We start from the raw sequence: 18,451 nt of genomic DNA on the forward strand, positions 1-18,451 counted from the left end.
TCATGGGCACACCAAACTGCATACAGCGTCCTTTTTTGTTCATCCAAGCATTTAGGTTGGATGTACATGAACTACAGCACATGTGTGGAGCCCCCTTTTTATCCTGATCGCCTACTTTACATCCGAAATACAAAAAATATGCTTTTCTTGTAGTAGAGGTTATAGCACATTTCCTATTTGCAAATGTCGCCTCACCACAAATATAGCAAAAGTTATCCGGACTGTTTACACACTTTCGCAACATGTTTATAAGTACAGCTCTCGTATGAAATAGACCTAGTACATCACCACAACACGGTTTTATCTCCACAAATCTTTGAAAACTTTCACAGGAATTGGTTTCATTTCTGGCTAACAAAGGGAGCAATATCAACAATCACATTGACAGTAATAATTTTAACAATATCTGCAAATCACGCGATTTCATTGTTTGACAACAATTACCGGTACAGTGCCACTTACAATGTTGCCAACTGCTGAAAAACAAAAAACACTGAAAGGCGGAAATTTTGACATAGATGTAACTTTGAAACTTGAGCTAATTTTGAAATTTTAATACCATTTTCCAACTCAGCGGCACCGAATTCATAAAGATTAGGTAGTCCCATTTCCATAACATTTTCAGTGTAGAATAGTGTAATTATCTACCATTTATAAAAAGGTGAAAAATATATTTAGTCTTTATTGTATCTGAGTAGTAATTGCAGCACCCTGTCTCACTTTTGGTTATTCAATTTGGGGCCATTATGGACCATAGTGAATGAATCAGGGATGCTTTGGCCCGGGATTGCGTCACCTATTGAAATTTTGCTTATGCTTATTCAGGGGCCATGCACGATGGTACGAATGAGTCAGAGGTACCTTGGCCCTGCTATGACGTCATTGAATTGGGAGTTTTTGGATCAGAGGTCATGATGATTCTTTAAAATTACTAAAAATACGGTTTTGATGATTCATTACGTTATGAAATAGTACAGGTTTACGAATGCTTTTTTATTTTTTCGCTCCCTTTTATGGCATAAAATTTGGAGATTGTTATATCTTTGATGAGATGGACTAACACGGGTGCAAATGAAATCTTTAGTTTTACGTCCCACGATTATGCCGGTTAGGCTAAAGGAGACGGTGACGATAAGAAAGGAATGAAAGTGTGGGGAAAATGTAGCATAATGTTGCCCACCACAAAACTATTTTCGTGATGTTTGAACCAGGGACCACATACAGCAGAGGTGAACGCTCTATCACTGAGCCACCGCACCTCTACTGGTATGAATGAATTAGAGGTGGTTGGTTCGAGCTAATATGTTCGTTTGACGTCACTGAACTGGGATTTTTAGCTTGGAACTTATGATGGCTTGTTTCGTTCCCTTTTATGGGTATAAAATTACCAAAACAAGGTTTGATCTCTTTCTTGATGATCTATTACATTATGAATTAGTAGACCTCAGTAATAGTATAAATTAGTATTAGTATTAATATGAAACTCGAAAACTTTGGAGTTCCTTCATGGCTAACCGGTTAGCGTATGCGTCTTTAACGTGGGAGACCAGGGTTCGATTCCCGGAAGAAGCTCATGCGGTTCGGATTGTTATCCATTTGATGAAATGGACTAACACTGGTGCAAATGAAAAATCTTTAGTTTTACGTCCCACAGTTAGGCTAAAGGAGACGGTGACGATGAGAAAGGAATGAAAGTGTGGGAGAAAATGGAGCATAATGTTGTCCACCACAAAACTATTTTCTCGTGGGTTTGAACCAGGACCCCATACAGCAGAGGTGAACGCTCTACCATTGAGCCACCACCTCCCTTACTGGTGCGAATGAAGTAGAGGTATTTGGTTTGAGGTAATGTGATTGTTTGATGTGGGGTGACCCTATTTTACTTTTGGGACCCCCCCACACCGACCATAACGAATGAGTTAGAGATGTTTTGGCCTGGGATTGAATTACCTATTGAAATTTTTGCTTATGTTTACTCAGGGGCAGGGGTCACTCAGGACACATAAGATCACCTTGATTTACATCAGGAGTTGGGGGGCGGGAGGGGAGTATCGGACCTCGTTCCCTTTGATGATTATTGATTTTGGAGCCTTATTACGTTATATGGAGGCGTATTTAAAATTATTTCCTTAAATTTGATAAGTACTTTGTGATCCACTTTGTTCCGTTTCAGGGGTGAACATGGATACCTCGCAATCGTTCCGAGTTCGATTCTTGGTGCTAGTTTAGGAAATGTTGAATTTAACGTCCCCAGCGAAAACGATGGTGATGAGAAATGATAGAACGAAACAGGGGAAAACATGTTCCCTTTTAGGGGTACAAAATTGCCAAAATATAAACGTAAGCAATACGTTGTACCACGTGTTTGGTCTTTTTGGCCCAATTTATCCTCTTGGCTGAGGTCCTATTACCTTATATAGTTATATGGGCGTATACAGGGGTTCATTATCTTTCATAAGATATGGGTATATTTGTGCACCCCTTTAAAATTTGGGTGGAGTACTTTGGCCCACACCCTTCAATTTTGGAAATTGCCCAATTTAAACATTTGGTATAATAGTATAGGACCCTAATATATATTATTATAAATTTGGGTGGTCCACCTCGTTCCCTATTAGGGGCACAAAATTACCAAATTTTACTGCAACCACGTGTTTGGTATTTTGGCTCATTTTATCACCTTGGATGAGGTCCTATTACCTTATATAGTTATATGGATGTATACAGATGTGCATTTCCTATTATAAGACATAGGTACATTTGTGCACCCCTTTAAAATTTGGGAGGAGTACCATAGCCCACCCCTTTAATTTTGGAAATTTTCCAGTTTAAGCATTCGGTATTATACTACTGGACTCTAATATGTATCATGATAAATTTGGGTGGTTCACTTCGTTCCGTTTTAGGGGTACAAAATTGCCAAAATATAAACATAAGCAATATGATGTACCACGTGTTTGGTTTTTTGATCCAATTTATCCTCTTGGATGAGGACCTATTACCTTATATGGTTATATGGTCATGTATAGGGGTCTATTCCCTATCATAAGACATAGGTATTATCTGTCAGGAAAGTAAATGTACACCTATTTTTCGAATCTGGCATTCCTGCGCTCCATCCGTGGAGAGTATGAGAATTAAATCAATCAAATGTTTACTGAGGGACAAAAAGAAAAGTTTAATCTGAATAAGACATTGTAGAGGAGCACAAGCTGTGAATACGTATAGTGCATAATGTAAATAAAGGATGACACCGAAAGAGAAAGCCAGAAACAGCTGTTAAACTTAGAAAAAAGAGTAAAAATTGCCGAAATGGGAACATAAAACTCAAATACAACAAATACGCCGACAACTAAACGTTCACCACGCCATGATCTTGGTGTAGTGGTTAAGGTGCTGGCTTACAAATGAAAAGAACGCGAGTTCGAATCCCCATCAAGGACGTTTTTTAAAAATTTTGTTAATAATACATACAGCTCATGAGAGATGGTAAAAGAGGTCGTATTTAGTCTTTCGTAGCAATTATTATTGGTAATGTTTAATACTGATAATACTTTTTGTCTTTGCGTATTGCTTTTATTCTCTTCTTAATTTTGAAAGAGAAGAATATCCGAACAAATGCCACCAAAATTCCTCATATTTTGAATGTAAACGCCATTTGCAATTAGTAAAGAATAAAAATTGAACGTTCCGATGTAGCTGCAAAAAGTAAAAAGAAAAACATGGAAGTGGAGTGTTCGAATCCATACTCATAGTTATTAAAAATACAATTTCTACATGCTTTACACCTCCCGACCACGTTTCTACGTTAGCAATTAAGAGGTTTGTGTTTAGGTTAGGCTGGTCAATACGTTTTGCAAAGGGGCCCGGTTTAGCTCTGACGCACCACAGGTGCGAGCAGGGAGCAAAACACCTTTTCTCTCTCCCTCTGTGTGTCTATTTATCTATCTATCTGTATATATATATAACGCTATTTGTGAATGCCATAACCACCCTAATTTTCAGCGGATTGAGACGAAACTTGGCACAAACATTAATTGTCGAAATATCTTGATGAGTTCGTTAACCAGAATAATCAGATGAAAATGTTCAAAATGGCGGCCCTTCAAACTCTTAAAAACTTCCAAGGGAACCAAATTTCGACCATAAATAGGTATTCAGAAAGTTTGAATAACTTTTCCTCTTTTACTGAGATATTTGCATGCAGGGACTTATTGAAATATTGGACCCGATTTATCGCATAAAGAAGGTTCACGCTCTTTCGCTACGGTCAGGCTTTTTTTTTTTTTTTTTTTTTTTGCAGGAGGGAGTTATTTTCGTATCGGAACAAGATGATTGTTAGTGATGATATGAAATTACACATTGAAAGTGAAGTAACTTGTGAAACGTGTTATTTGAAAGAATAATATAATAAATGTGCTTTCCCCTAACACAGAGGACTGTAAATCATGCATTTCGAGTTCGGGAGCGTGAATGGCGAGGAGTGTTATTTGATTTGCTTTTTAGTAACACATTGCATTGCACATAAAGGTAGGCAACATTAGTGGTAAGTAAAATATTCTTATTATTATTATTATTATTATTATTATTATTATTATTATTATTATTATTATTAAATATAATAATAATAATAATAATAATAATAATAATAATAATAATAATAATAATAGGTGTTGTTTGTGACAAGGCAATATCTTCCTCAATTCTTCTTGAAACGTAATAATTGTAACGCCATATCTCCCTTACAAACAAAATATTAGCAATTTATATCGAGAGAACAGGAAATTGTACAGTGATGGGAGCAACGTTGGACAGTATGCACTCATAGTAATCAGAAAAATAAGTGATTTCAATGCAAAATGAACGAAGAGTCATTGTCATGGGTAGTCATGGAGCCACAGCAGAGCCCTCTTTAGGCAGATAACTTATATCGAGAGAACAGGAGGTGATAGTGAGATAGGACGAACGTTGGACACTGTGGACCCATAAGGCGCATCGAAAAAAATTAGTAGGTGGGCGCCAGCCAGCCTTACTTATTTCCACATAATAATATAAAATTATATTGTCGAAACACACACACGAGATAGCTAGTAATATTTGACATTATTATTACTATTATTATTATTATTATTATTATTATTATTATTATTATTATTATTATTATTATTATTATTATTATTATTATTATTATTATCGACAGCGTCTGTGCATGTTTGACATGAAGCCAAAGAGAAAATCCATCATTCGTAGAAAGAATAAGAATAGTCAGTTACTTTAACTGTGAACGACAGCGAAAAATACGAAAAGAGTGATTAGCTGTAGCCAAAAGAAACAATACTTTCTCTCAAATGGATAAAAAACCAAGCCGAGATAGATTCGAACTCGCATGGACGGCGTGAAAAGTCAGTGCTTTGTCCACTTTTTTTTAACTGACTCACCGAACGTGTTTCAGTAACTTACTTATTGCTAATTTTACTTGCTTCACTCGTTTAATTTGCTTTTTCTAATAACTTATAACGACAGAGACGCGAACACAGAAACATAAGGAACAGTTAAAAATCATAGATGCTCTCCCGCCGGGAATCGAACCCGGGACACCAGACACCAAAGTCGCACGCGCTAGCCACTAGACCAGACGGGAGGGCACTGCTCACTCTCTGTGTCGTTAGGGATTACGACCACTGTATTGCCAGCTATCACTTCTGTGGGTTGTATACTATGATCACATGTTTCTTCTTTGCTGGAAGAGTTAAACCTACATTCTATGTAATACATGAGGTATTTAGACCTACATGCTCTTCATATAATGTAATAAAAGGGTCATGCTGGGAATAAGAAAAAGAACATTCCTTGGACAAAGCGGAAACTATTAGCATCAGAAATATTTATCTACGAGGCATGCGCAGAAACATAATTCAGAATAGTTACTGTTTAGTTCAGTAAGCGAAGAAAGGGGTATAAAAAGCAAATATCTCGCGTCAACGAGATCGACCGGAGTTGACAGAGGCGGAAGCAGATGTGTAGTAATACAACAACTTGGTTAAATTGATAATTGGTTCTTTATTCTGTAGTAGATCATATCACAACTTTACGGGAGAGGAGAGAAAGACTTACTAACGCTGTCATATAGTAAGCTTTAGTAACACGATCATATAGACACAAATGGATGTAACTGTGAGTACTACAACTTGGATTTAACGAAAGCCGTTTAGATATTCAGTGGTTTGCAGGGTTATATAAGACACAAAAAGATAAGACACAATACAATTCTTCATACCTCAGCTTCCAGTAACTAGATACATGCAATTTCTGGTTAGATACTGAAACTGCTGTCGGATTTTAATACATGATGTATTGCAGGATACAAAATGCTTTGCATTACTTGTTTGTTTGTAGACAGCTACTAGCTTAGTGTTCTGAAAGGTTGTGTATAAACTACGGGCAGCCAATTCCGGAATTATTACTTTCCGGACTCCCGAAGGTAAAACCGGACAAATTCCGGAATTCGGAAAATTCCCATTTTGGAATAATTCCGGAATTCGGAAAAATCCGGAATTTAGAAATTTCTGATTTCGTTAACATTTCGGAATTCGGAGCAATCCGGATTTCTTCGAAATCCGGAGTTTTTTTCAATTCCGGAATTTTCTAAATTCCGGATTCTTCCCGAGTTCCGGAATTTTTCTGAATTAGGGAGTTTAACTGAATTCCATAATTTTCCGAAATCCGGAAAGTGAAAGTTCCGCTTCCAAAAAATGAATTTATTTTGGTTAATATGAATCGTGGCGGAAATAAGTCTTTGAGCAGGTAATGGCGACTGCTTTGAAAGAAATGGGGTGTATGAGAATTCAATCTTTCATATTTGTAGTTTCGTGTGGAGAAAAAACAAACTTGTGAACCAACGGTTTAAGAAAAACTGAAGTTAGTAATGTAAACTTTGCCGACATCATAAAAGAAATACGAAAGACATTTTGAATCGAAGAAATATAACATACAAGTTTGCAAGCGGATACAAAGAAACCTAACGTAACCAGACTAAAGATGAATCTTTTACCGCGTAGCGATCAAGGTCAAGCTGTTTTCGAGGGCAAGTTTCGAGTTGAGTGGAGTTTGATAATGGCTCGCTCGCGCGTTCAGTTCGTTTTAACTCGTTTTGAAATAATGGCCTGATTAGACTGGAATTGCGAAAGCCATGAGAAATGTAAGCAGTAACGTGGAATACTTTTAGTGTTGCTCATGACAGGGGTGCGTCTCGTCTCGTAATTTTAGTGCATCTCGTGGGGCAATTTTAGTGTATCTCGTCTCGTCTAGATAACGAGAAGACAAGAGTTTTTTTTTACGAGACAGCCTCAAATGTCGTAATCACCAATATAAGTATATACTGTAGTTCTTAAAATCAAGGCTGAGACCTGCACTGTCGAATTCTTGAGCCCAAGTAGAAGACCAACTCGGGTAGTGATATCAACCGGCTCGGCTCGTATCAACTGAGCGAACAGCTCGAGTCGGCTCGGTTGGGATGAGCCGATGACCCGAGCCGGCTCAGTTAGAATGACATTTGAGCTGAGTCGATGGCTCGAGCTTTCTCGGTTGGGATGGGTCCCCTACTCGGCTCATGTGAACCGGTTCAAGCCAGCTAAGTTGAAACTAGTCCATCGGCACGTTTCGATTCAGCTGAAATAAGCCGATGGCTCAAATCGGCTTGGTTGGGTGAGCTGTTGGCTCGGCTCACTTCTCGGTTCGGTTCGATAGTGAATGAGCTGTAAGCTGAGCCGCTCGAGCCGTTGAGAAGCCTAAACCCGGTCCCAGCTGTTTTGAACATGTTTGGCTGAAGCCTATAACTTTTAGTGTTGCCACGAGACGAGACAGAATCCTTTTCACGAGACACGAGACGAGACAGACTACTTGTCCCGTCTCGAAAATGATAACGTTGGCTGGAATGGCCAAGATTGAAATTGCCAGTGGTCATATAGATTGCAAAAGGAAAATCCCCTTTGTGAGAAAACATGTTGAAAAGCCTTCATAGAAAAGTGTCCTCTGTCTATTAAATGAAACAATCGTGATACATGAGCCTCCAAGAATATCATCCTTAATGTCTTGTCCCCAATTCCTCTTGCTGTAAACTGAGGAATTCTCATTTTTTTTATTTCTGGCTGGAATGATGCCAAACAAAATCAAAGACAGGGAAGATTTTTACAAGGTCAAGAAACCCAACTACCACCACCATTTATTCAATTTGAAAACTGGGTAAGGTCTACATTCATTACAGGCTGTAGTTGAAAGTTCTGGCTGAGATGGCGGAAGAGAACAGAACAGACTACACTTGTTTTTATTCTCTGGTGGCGGTATTCTTTTTGCTATATGAACCGAAAATGGCAATGGAAGTATGTTATCTTGCAACTAAAATTTTGTCTTCTCTCTCTCTTTCTCTCTCTCTCACACACACATACACACAAAAACACACTTTTACCATTTTACCAATCGTTCGCTTATTATACAGCAGTCATGTTGTAAAATTCACCACTTCGTTTGGAAGCCGGGCGAAGGACAAAGAAAGCAAAAATATTGTCGACGAACCCTTCCAATTGTTTGCTTTTAGCAAATTTATGGTACTAACAATACCACTGGAGTTGAAGAGGTTTTACAGGGGGCCTTCCTTTTGTTAAGCTGAAATGTTTGATCTGACCAAAGTGCGAAATTGCCCTCTGCTTCCATGTTGAGAGGAGGGGAATACTTCCCTTTCCTAGTAAATTATATTCATTAGAACCTGAATTATCTTCAAAAATGGTTTCTTTCAGGCGCATAAAATCTTTCGAACTTGATAAATGTAAAGAACATTTGGTATAATATTCATGGAACTCCGTTGAAAGCAGAAAATATCATGAGAATGAGAATTCGAACATTGAAGAACATAATTAACAGAAAAGAAATAGGATACCCAAACCATATTTTTAAACCTGCTATAAAATATATATCCTATATTTTTACTAATTCCTTACTCCCATGAAAGTATCCTGGGGAGGATATTCTCTCCAATTTTTTCAGACTGAAATCCTTTTATTTCGTACGATTTCCCCCCTGACACAATACGAAAAAACAAATGCTGTTAAAATCCATACAGATGACCCTTCCGAGACTAACTCGGGGCCTTCAAGCCGATGGTCTATCGCCGCAGACCGCTCGGCTTGGTATGAAGATGTACGTTGTATGATTGCGAATAGATCACGACAATATAAGAAACTTTAATCCAAAATGGCCATCCAAAAAATCCACTTTTTTTAGACCACTAGCTAATCTGGGTGTACTGTCATGAGTTCGTTTCACAAACGGGGCAACCACCACATAGTATCACACACCCCGCGGTTATGGGAACAGATTTGAACCATGGAGGTGAAGACTGGTCGCCAGCATTCTTTCGTCCGATGTGTCGTTCAGCTCCCATTACTATGAAACTTTAAGTAGAGCTTACTGTGCAGTAACATAAAATTTCAATCAAATACTTTTCATTACTCAATAAAATTATTTGGTTCCGAGCTTTTTTGTAAAATAATAATAATAATAATAATAATAATAATAATAATAATAATAATAATAATAATAATAATAATAATAATTGCAACAAATCTAAACATGCTAAAATGGAAAGTAATTTTTGATTGGTATGGGTTAACACTGTGAAACCTAAAGGCTGGAATATATGAAATCAAAGTGTACACACATATCTATCTCTCTATTTATCTATATATCTTTCCATCTCTCTCTCTCTCTCTCTCTCTCTCTCTCTCTCTCATATATACAGACACTATAAAGCAAGTGGGCTGATAGTATACGGTAGTGTCGGGGATGGTGACACCTTTACATCGAACTTTGCTTGTCGTGTAAACATTATTTGACATTAGTGGCTTCATCTTCGACGTACCTATGAGCAATTTACTGTATATTTCTGTATTAAAACTCGTGAAACAAATTTCAATGTTTCAGAATGTAAAAAAAAAAAAAAAAAAAGCCAGGGTCGAGAAGCCTCAGACAACTAACATCAGAGATATATTATCTTGTAAACTATTTGTCCTTGCCTTGTGAGCTTATTTGAATTTATTTTTAAGACCGTTAGGCAACTTTGGCCGAATGGATGATGATGGGGAAATTAGTGGACTGAAGAAAGTAGTAGGATACTAGACAACTTCGACAGAACACACACATTCGAAAAATGAAATGAAATTAAATGAAATCTTTGAGTTTTCCGTCCCACGGTTAGGCTAAAGGAGACAGTGATGATGAGTAATGAATGAAATGGTGGAATGAAGAAAGTGGGAGGAAACGGGAAAACCCCGAGAAAACCCACGCACACGGTGTTTGTCCACCACAAAGTTCACTTCGCGGGGCTGGGATCGAACCCGAGACCCCAAGCACCAGAGGTGAACGCTCTACCACTGAGCCACCGCGGTCCCCACACACATTCAATGTCCACCACAAAGCTCACATGGCACTAACCGAGATCGAACCGACTACCACATACACCACAGGTGAAGGCTTCAAAGTGTAGCTAACGTGACATTTCTTGTCTTGTGTGTTCTTGGTAATACTTGTAACCGTTGTATCTTGATTAGCATGGTGCAACCTGCTACATTTTACTTTCGTTCCCATGGTATGCTGCTATATTTTGTACGAGACGAGACAAACGAGATGAGACGAGACGGACAGAACCTCTCGAGACGAGAAGAGCTCATTTTTGAGACGAGAAAAGAGACGAGACATGCTTTGCGCGAGACGAGACGAGACAGCCTGAAGTCTCGTCTCGTCTCGTCTCGTGGTAACACTAAAAACTTTTAACAATTTTTGGCTCGAGCCGGAATACTTGCCCCTTCGGCACTCAAACCCAGAACGTGACCGATGTCCTTCCCTTCTGAAGTATTCTCGACGACTGAGATCGACAGTCAATTGGCTTTTACTATTCAGATACAAACCGTATATCTTTTAAAGATTATACACGGTGTTGATATAATAATAATAATAATAATAATAATAATAACAATAATAATAATAATAATAATAATAATAATAATAATAATAATAATAATAATAATAATAATAATAATAATAATAAAAGTTTAAACTTGCCATTGAAATTTGGCAAAACTTACTTAAAAGTAGAGATTTCGGGGAAAGGATTCCGTACCTTCAAGACACCTCTGCCACTACCAACATTTTAAACTACAACGTTCCGTTGAAGTTTCATGTAGAAAGTATTCTACTGTATGTTTTAGGAAAATAACTGTAATAAATATAACTGAATATCACGCAACAGTAAGGCATATAATAAACTAATTTTTAGGATATGCAGAGGTAAATATAAAAGCTTTGCTACAAAATACCTACACAGAGCATAATTCAATGAGCTCCGAAATATAATGTAACGGAATAGCCTATGAGATTCAGTCTACAGAGCGATTGTTACTTAAAGAATGGACATACATTATTTCGAGAATCGAGACAAGACGGGAAATGTTTACCATACTTTTCGTCTCGTCTCGATTTTCATCTCCAAAAAGATACGAAAATTTTCAGTTAGCCTTGACCCGTCTCGAATGTAAAATGTTAATTCTCATGTTATTTTATTTGTTTTAGAAACGAGATGAGAAACTCCTCTTCTCGTGAGCAACATTAAACCAAGCCGAAATATTCTTCCCAAATGTCACGTTTCTGCTTGTAATGGTATGACCTGAGCGATAATTAGCTCCTAATTTTTAATCTTCTACGAGATAATAATAATAATTATTAGTTTATTATTATTACTCTTATTATTCCTGAAGATTTGATAGTTCAAGTATTGAAACATCCGAGTATTCAAATATCTGAATATAATAAAACGTATGTTATCGCCGATCAATCGCCATCAAAAATCCTAAAGTAAAAAAAAAGTGCATTCGCACAAGCACCTTGACCACTGAACCGCGATCGCTACGCGGTAAAAGATTCGTTTTTAGTCTGGTTACGTTAGGTTTCTTTGTATCCGCTTGCAAACTTGTTTGTTATATTTCTTCGATTCATAATGTCTTTCGTATTTCCTTTATGAAGTCGGAAAGTTTACATTAAAAAACTTGAATTGTTCTTAAACCGTTGGTTCACAAGTTTGTTTTTTCTCCACACGAAACTACAAATATGAAACATTGAATTCTCATATAACCCATTTCTTTCAAGGCAGTCGCCATTACCTGCTCAAAGACTTATTTCCGCCACGATTCATATTAACCAAAATAAATTCATTTTTTGGAAGCGGAACTTTCACTTTCCGGATTTCGGAAAATTATGGAATTCAGTTAAACTCCCTAATTCAGAAAAATTCCGGAACTTGGGAAGAATCCGGAATTTAGAAAATTCCGGAATTGAAAAAAACTCCGGATTTCGAAGAAATCCGGATTGCTCCGAATTCCGGAATGTTAAAGAAATCAGAAATTTCTAAATTCCAGATTTTTCCGAATTCCGGAATTATTCCAAAATGGGAATTTTCCGAATTCCGGAATTTGTCCGGTTTTACCTTCGGGAGTCCGGAAAGTAATAATTCCGGAATTGGTTGTCCGTAGTTTATACACAACCTTCCAGAACACTAAGCTAGTAGCTGTCTACAAACAAACAAGTAATGCAAAGCATTTTGTATCCTGCAATACGTCATGTATTGAAATCCGACAGCAGTTTCAGTATCTAACCAGAAATTGCATGTATCTAGTTACTGGAAGCTGAGGTATGAAGAATTGTATTGTGTCTTATCTTTTTGTGTCTTATACAACCCTGCAAACCACTGAATATCTAAACGGCTTTCGTTAAATCCAAGTTGTAGTACTCACAGTTACATCCATTTGTGTCTATATGATCGTGTTACTAAAGCTTACTATATGACAGCGTTAGTAAGTCTTTCTCTCCTCTCCCGTAAAGTTGTGATACGATCTACTACAGAATAAAGAACCAATTATCAATTTAACCAAGTTGTTGTATTACTACACATCTGCTTCCGCCTCTGTCAACTCCGGTCGATCTCGTTGACGCGAGATATTTGCTTTTTATACCCCTTTCTTCGCTTACTGAACTAAACAGTAACTATTCTGAATTATGTTTCTGCGCATGCCTCGTAGATAAATATTTCTGATGCCAATAGTTTCCGTTTTGTCCAAGGAATGTTCTTTTTCTTATTCCCAGCATGACCCTTTTATTGTATTATATGAAGAGCATGTAGGTCTAAATACCTCATGTATTACATAGAATGTAGGTTTAACTCTTCCAGCAAAGAAGAAACATGTGATCATAGTATACAACCCACAGAAGTGATAGCTGGCAATACAGTGGTCGTAATCCCTAACGACACAGAGAGTGAGCAGTGCCCTCCCCTTTGGTCTAGTGGCTAGCGCGTGCGACTTTGGTGTCTGGTGTCCCGGGTTCGATTCCCGGCGGGAGAGCATCTATGATTTTTAACTAAGTAAGTTACTGAAACACGTTCGGTGAGTCAGTTAAAAAGAAAAGTGGACAAAGCACTGACTTTTCAAGCCGTCCATGCGAGTTCGAATCTATCTCGGCTTGGTTTTTTTTATCCATTTGAGAGCAAGTATTGTTTCTTTTGGCTACAGCTAATCACTCTTTTCGTATTTTTCGCTGTCGTTCACAGTTAAAGTAACTGACTATTCTTATTCTTTCTACGAATGATGGATTTTCTCTTTAGCTTCATGTCAAACATGCACACGTAATGAAAAGACGCTGTCGATAATAATAATAATAATAATAATAATATCAAATATTACTAGGTAACTCGTGTGTGTATTTCGACAATATAATTTTATATTATTATGTGGAAATAAGTAACGCTGGCTGGCGCCCCCCCCACTAATTTTTTTCGATGCGCCTTATGGGTCCACAGTGTCCAACGCTGCCGTGTTGTGACAAAATGCTGTAACTTTGTCGGAGCAGTTTTGCGAAAAAGAGCCGTAAAGTTTTCATCTGAAAATGTGATCTGTATCGTGTAGAACCAGTGTATCTTTACTTTGGAAACACGTGATTACATGTAATGTTACGTAAATGCATGTTGTGTGATTAAATTTGGTGAAAATTGATTGGTTATTACCCAGTTACTCTTTTTCTACACGATACAGATCACATTTTCGGATGAAAACTTTACGGCTCATTTTCGCAAAACTGCTCCGCCAAAGTTACAGCGTTTTGTCATGACACGGCAGAACGTTGGTCCCATCTCACTATCACCTCCTGTTCTCTCGATATAAGTTATCGACATTTTGCCTAAAGAGGGCTCTGCCGTGGCTCCATGACTAATCATGACAATGACTCTTCGTTCATTTTGCATTGAAATCGATTATTTTTCTGATTACTATGAGTGCATACTGTCCAACGTTGCTCCCATCACTCTACAATTTCCCGTTCTCTCGATATAAATTGCTAATATTTTGTTTGTAAGGGAGATATGGCGTTACAATTATTACGTTTCAAAAAGAATTGAGGAAGATATTGCCTTGCCACAAACAACACCTATTATTATTATTTTTATTTTTATTTTTATTATTATTATTATTATTATTATTATTATTATTATTATTAATAATAATAATAATAATAATAATAATAATATTTACTTACCACTAATGTTGCCTACCTTTATTTGCAATGCAATGTGTTACTAAAAAGCAAATCAAATAACACTCCTCGCCATTCACGCTCCCGAACTCGAAATGCATGATTTACAGTCCTCTGTGTTAGGGAAAAGCACATTTATTATATTATTCTTTCAAATAACACGTTTCACAAGTTACTTCACTTTCAATGTGTAATTTCATATCATCACTAACAATCATCTTGTTCCGATACGAAAATAACTCCCTCCTGCAAAAAAAAAAAAAAAAAAAAGCCTGACCGTAGCGAAAGAGCGTGAACCTTCTTTATGCGATAAATCGGGTCCAATATTTCAATAAGTCCCTGCATGCAAATATCTCAGTAAAAGAGGAAAAGTTATTCAAACTTTCTGAATACCTATTTATGGTCGAAATTTGGTTCCCTTGGAAGTTTTTAAGAGTTTGAAGGGCCGCCATTTTGAACATTTTCATCTGATTATTTTGGTTAACGAACTCATCAAGATATTTCGACAATTAATGTTTGTGCCAAGTTTCGTCTCAATCCGTTGAAAATTAGGGTGGTTATGGCATTCACAAATAGCGTTATATATATATACAGATAGATAGATAAATAGACACACAGAGGGAGAGAGAAAAGGTGTTTTGCTCCCTGCTCGCACCTGTGGTGCGTCAGAGCTAAACCGGGCCCCTTTGCAAAACGTATTGACCAGCCTAACCTAAACACAAACCTCTTAATTGCTAACGTAGAAACGTGGTCGGGAGGTGTAAAGCATGTAGAAATTGTATTTTTAATAACCATGAGTATGGATTCGAACACTCCACTTCCATGTTTTTCTTTTTACTTTTTGCAGCTACATCGGAACGTTCAATTTTTATTCTTTACTAATTGCAAATGGCGTTTACATTCAAAATATGAGGAATTTTGGTGGCATTTGTTCGGATATTCTTCTCTTTCAAAATTAAGAAGAGAATAAAAGCAATACGCAAAGACAAAAAGTATTATCAGTATTAAACATTACCAATAATAATTGCTACGAAAGACTAAATACGACCTCTTTTACCATCTCTCATGAGCTGTATGTATTATTAACAAAATTTTTAAAAAACGTCCTTGATGGGGATTCGAACTCGCGTTCTTTTCATTTGTAAGCCAGCACCTTAACCACTACACCAAGATCATGGCGTGGTGAACGTTTAGTTGTCGGCGTATTTGTTGTATTTGAGTTTTATGTTCCCACTTCGACAATTTTTACTCTTTTTTCTAAGTTTAACAGCTGTTTCTGGCTTTCTCTTTCGGTGTCATCCTTTATTTACATTATGCACTATTCGTATTCACAGCTTGTGCTCCTCTACAATGTCTTATTCAGATTAAACTTTTCTTTTTGCCCCTCAGTAAACATTTGATTGATTTAATTCTCATACCCTCCACGGATGGAGCGCAGAAATGCCAGATTCGAAAAATAGGTGTACATTTACTTTCCTGACAGATAATAGATTTGTGCACCCCTTGAAATTTTTTGGAATGGTACCTTGGCCCACCCCTTAAATTTTAAAAATTGCCCAACCACGCGTTTGGTCTTTTGGCCCAATTTATTCTCTTGGATGATGTCCTATTACATTATATGGTTATATGGTTATATAAAGGGGTATATGCCCTATTATAAGACATAGGTACATTTGTGCACCCCTTTAAAAATTTGGGAGGGCTACCCTGGCCCACCCCTTAAATTTTGGAAGTCGTCCAATTTAAACATTTGGTATAATAGTATAGAACCCTAATATAGATCACTATAATACCCCTATGCACTCCTCTTAAGCTTTTTGATAAGAGAGAACCACGATACTTTAAGGTTACCTTCTTGGTCTTGGTGTTAGTTCGTGTAATTTATATCTTAAATAACATTAACGGTTTAGTTAAAATCAACTGAAAATATTTTAGTCAAAATTTTTCAGTGAGTGCAAAGAGGGAATTGTTTCACGGTTAACCGCCAAACGTCATCCGGTTTTTAACTATTCGATTAAAAAGTATTGGTTTTAACTATTCGATTAACAAATAAACGGTTTTTAACTATTCGATTAAATTTTGAGTCCACTAATTTCCAGTTATTACAAAAGTTCAAGTGAAAATTTGAAACTAAATTTTTCGAACTCAAATTTTTCAAATCAAAAATATTCAAACTGAAATTTTCGAATTAAAAACATCAAACTAAACTTTTCGAACAAAAAAGTTGAAATCAATATTTTCGAATTCAAATTTTCAAACAAAAGAAATCAAACTGAAATTTTCGAATTATAAACATCGAACAAAAAAATGAAATAAAACTTTTCGAATTCAAATTTTTCAAAGCACACAATTTCACACTGAAATTTTTGAACTAGAAACTTTAAATTAAAATTTTCGAAAAATGAAATCAAAATTTTCGAACCAAAACATTTCAGTCCAAATTTTTGAACTAGAAAGTTGAAACTAAAATTTTTGAATTCAAATTTTTGAAACCAAACAGTTTCACAATGATATTTTTGAACTAGAAATTTTAAGCTAAAATTTTTCGAAAAACGGAATCAAAATTTTCAAACCAAAACATTTCAATCCAAACTTTAGAACTAGAAAGTGGAAACTAAAATTTTCGAATTAAAAGTTTTAACCTGTTTTCGAACTAAAAAAAATTTATAACGAAGTTTTCAAATGAAATTTTTGGACCTAAAATTTCAAACCAAAATTGTCGAACTGAAAGTTAAAGTTTCGAACAAAAGAAATAATTCGAAATTTTCAAACAAACTTCTTGAAAATATTTAACCATAGCCCAGACAGCACAATGCACGTACAGTATCCGTGTGGTACATGTACAATTGCACGGATGCAACATGTGCATCATCTGTATAAATGCACGCCTGTACATGTGATGCACATATACATGCCAGGTCCTATTCAACATCTTCACGTGCACAGAACATGTGCAATGCACACGTACACGTCCTGCACAAGTGATTTACACCTACCGCGCAGGTGATTTACAGGTAGCACGTATTCGATTTACATGTAGTTCACAGGTGATTTACATGTAGGACAGTGGTGATTTACACGTAGCACACAGGTGATTTACACGCAGTAACCAGATGATTTACATGTAGGACAGAGATGGTTTACACGCAGTAACCAGGTGATTTACATGTAGGACAGCGGTGATTTACACGTAGCACACAGGTGATTTACACGCAGAACCCAGGTGATTTACATGTAGGACAGAGATGATATACACGTAACACACAGGTGATTTCCATGTAGGACAGGTGATTTACACGCAGTACCCAGATGATTTACACGTAACACACAGGTGATTTACATGTAGGACAGAGGTGATTTGAAGCAGTACCCAGATGACTTACATGTAGTGCACAGATGATTTCCTCGTAGTACAGGGGTGGTGTAAAAGCATATTCCAGATGCAACAACAAAAAAAAGGAGTTTATATATTTGGTGTCTTACGCAGCAACACAATCTATAACTGCACGGTCACGGTAATTTTACAGTTTTGTATAGAGTATCGGGCCGGAGCCCCTGACTCCATGAGTAAATAACTGCAAGAACATCACCTTCAAAGTATATAACAAGTAACTAATAATTGTCGGTGAGAATTTTAGTTTTGGAGTTTATTATTTGCAACGAGCAAAGCTTTAAGTAGTATCTTTGACATGTTTGCCAAGCAACAAATAACGCAACATATTCTGCTGTAATTGGTCACGAAAATAATTTTGTAAACCTATGAACTGTCTGACAGTAGTTACATCAGTACAATGCTGCCACCTGTTGATCTTGTATCCTAGCTCAG

This window comes from Thermobia domestica, chromosome 6 (assembly GCF_964235325.1).
Source record: "Thermobia domestica chromosome 6, izTheDome1.hap1.1, whole genome shotgun sequence".
Taxonomy (NCBI): Eukaryota; Metazoa; Arthropoda; class Insecta; order Zygentoma; family Lepismatidae; genus Thermobia; species Thermobia domestica.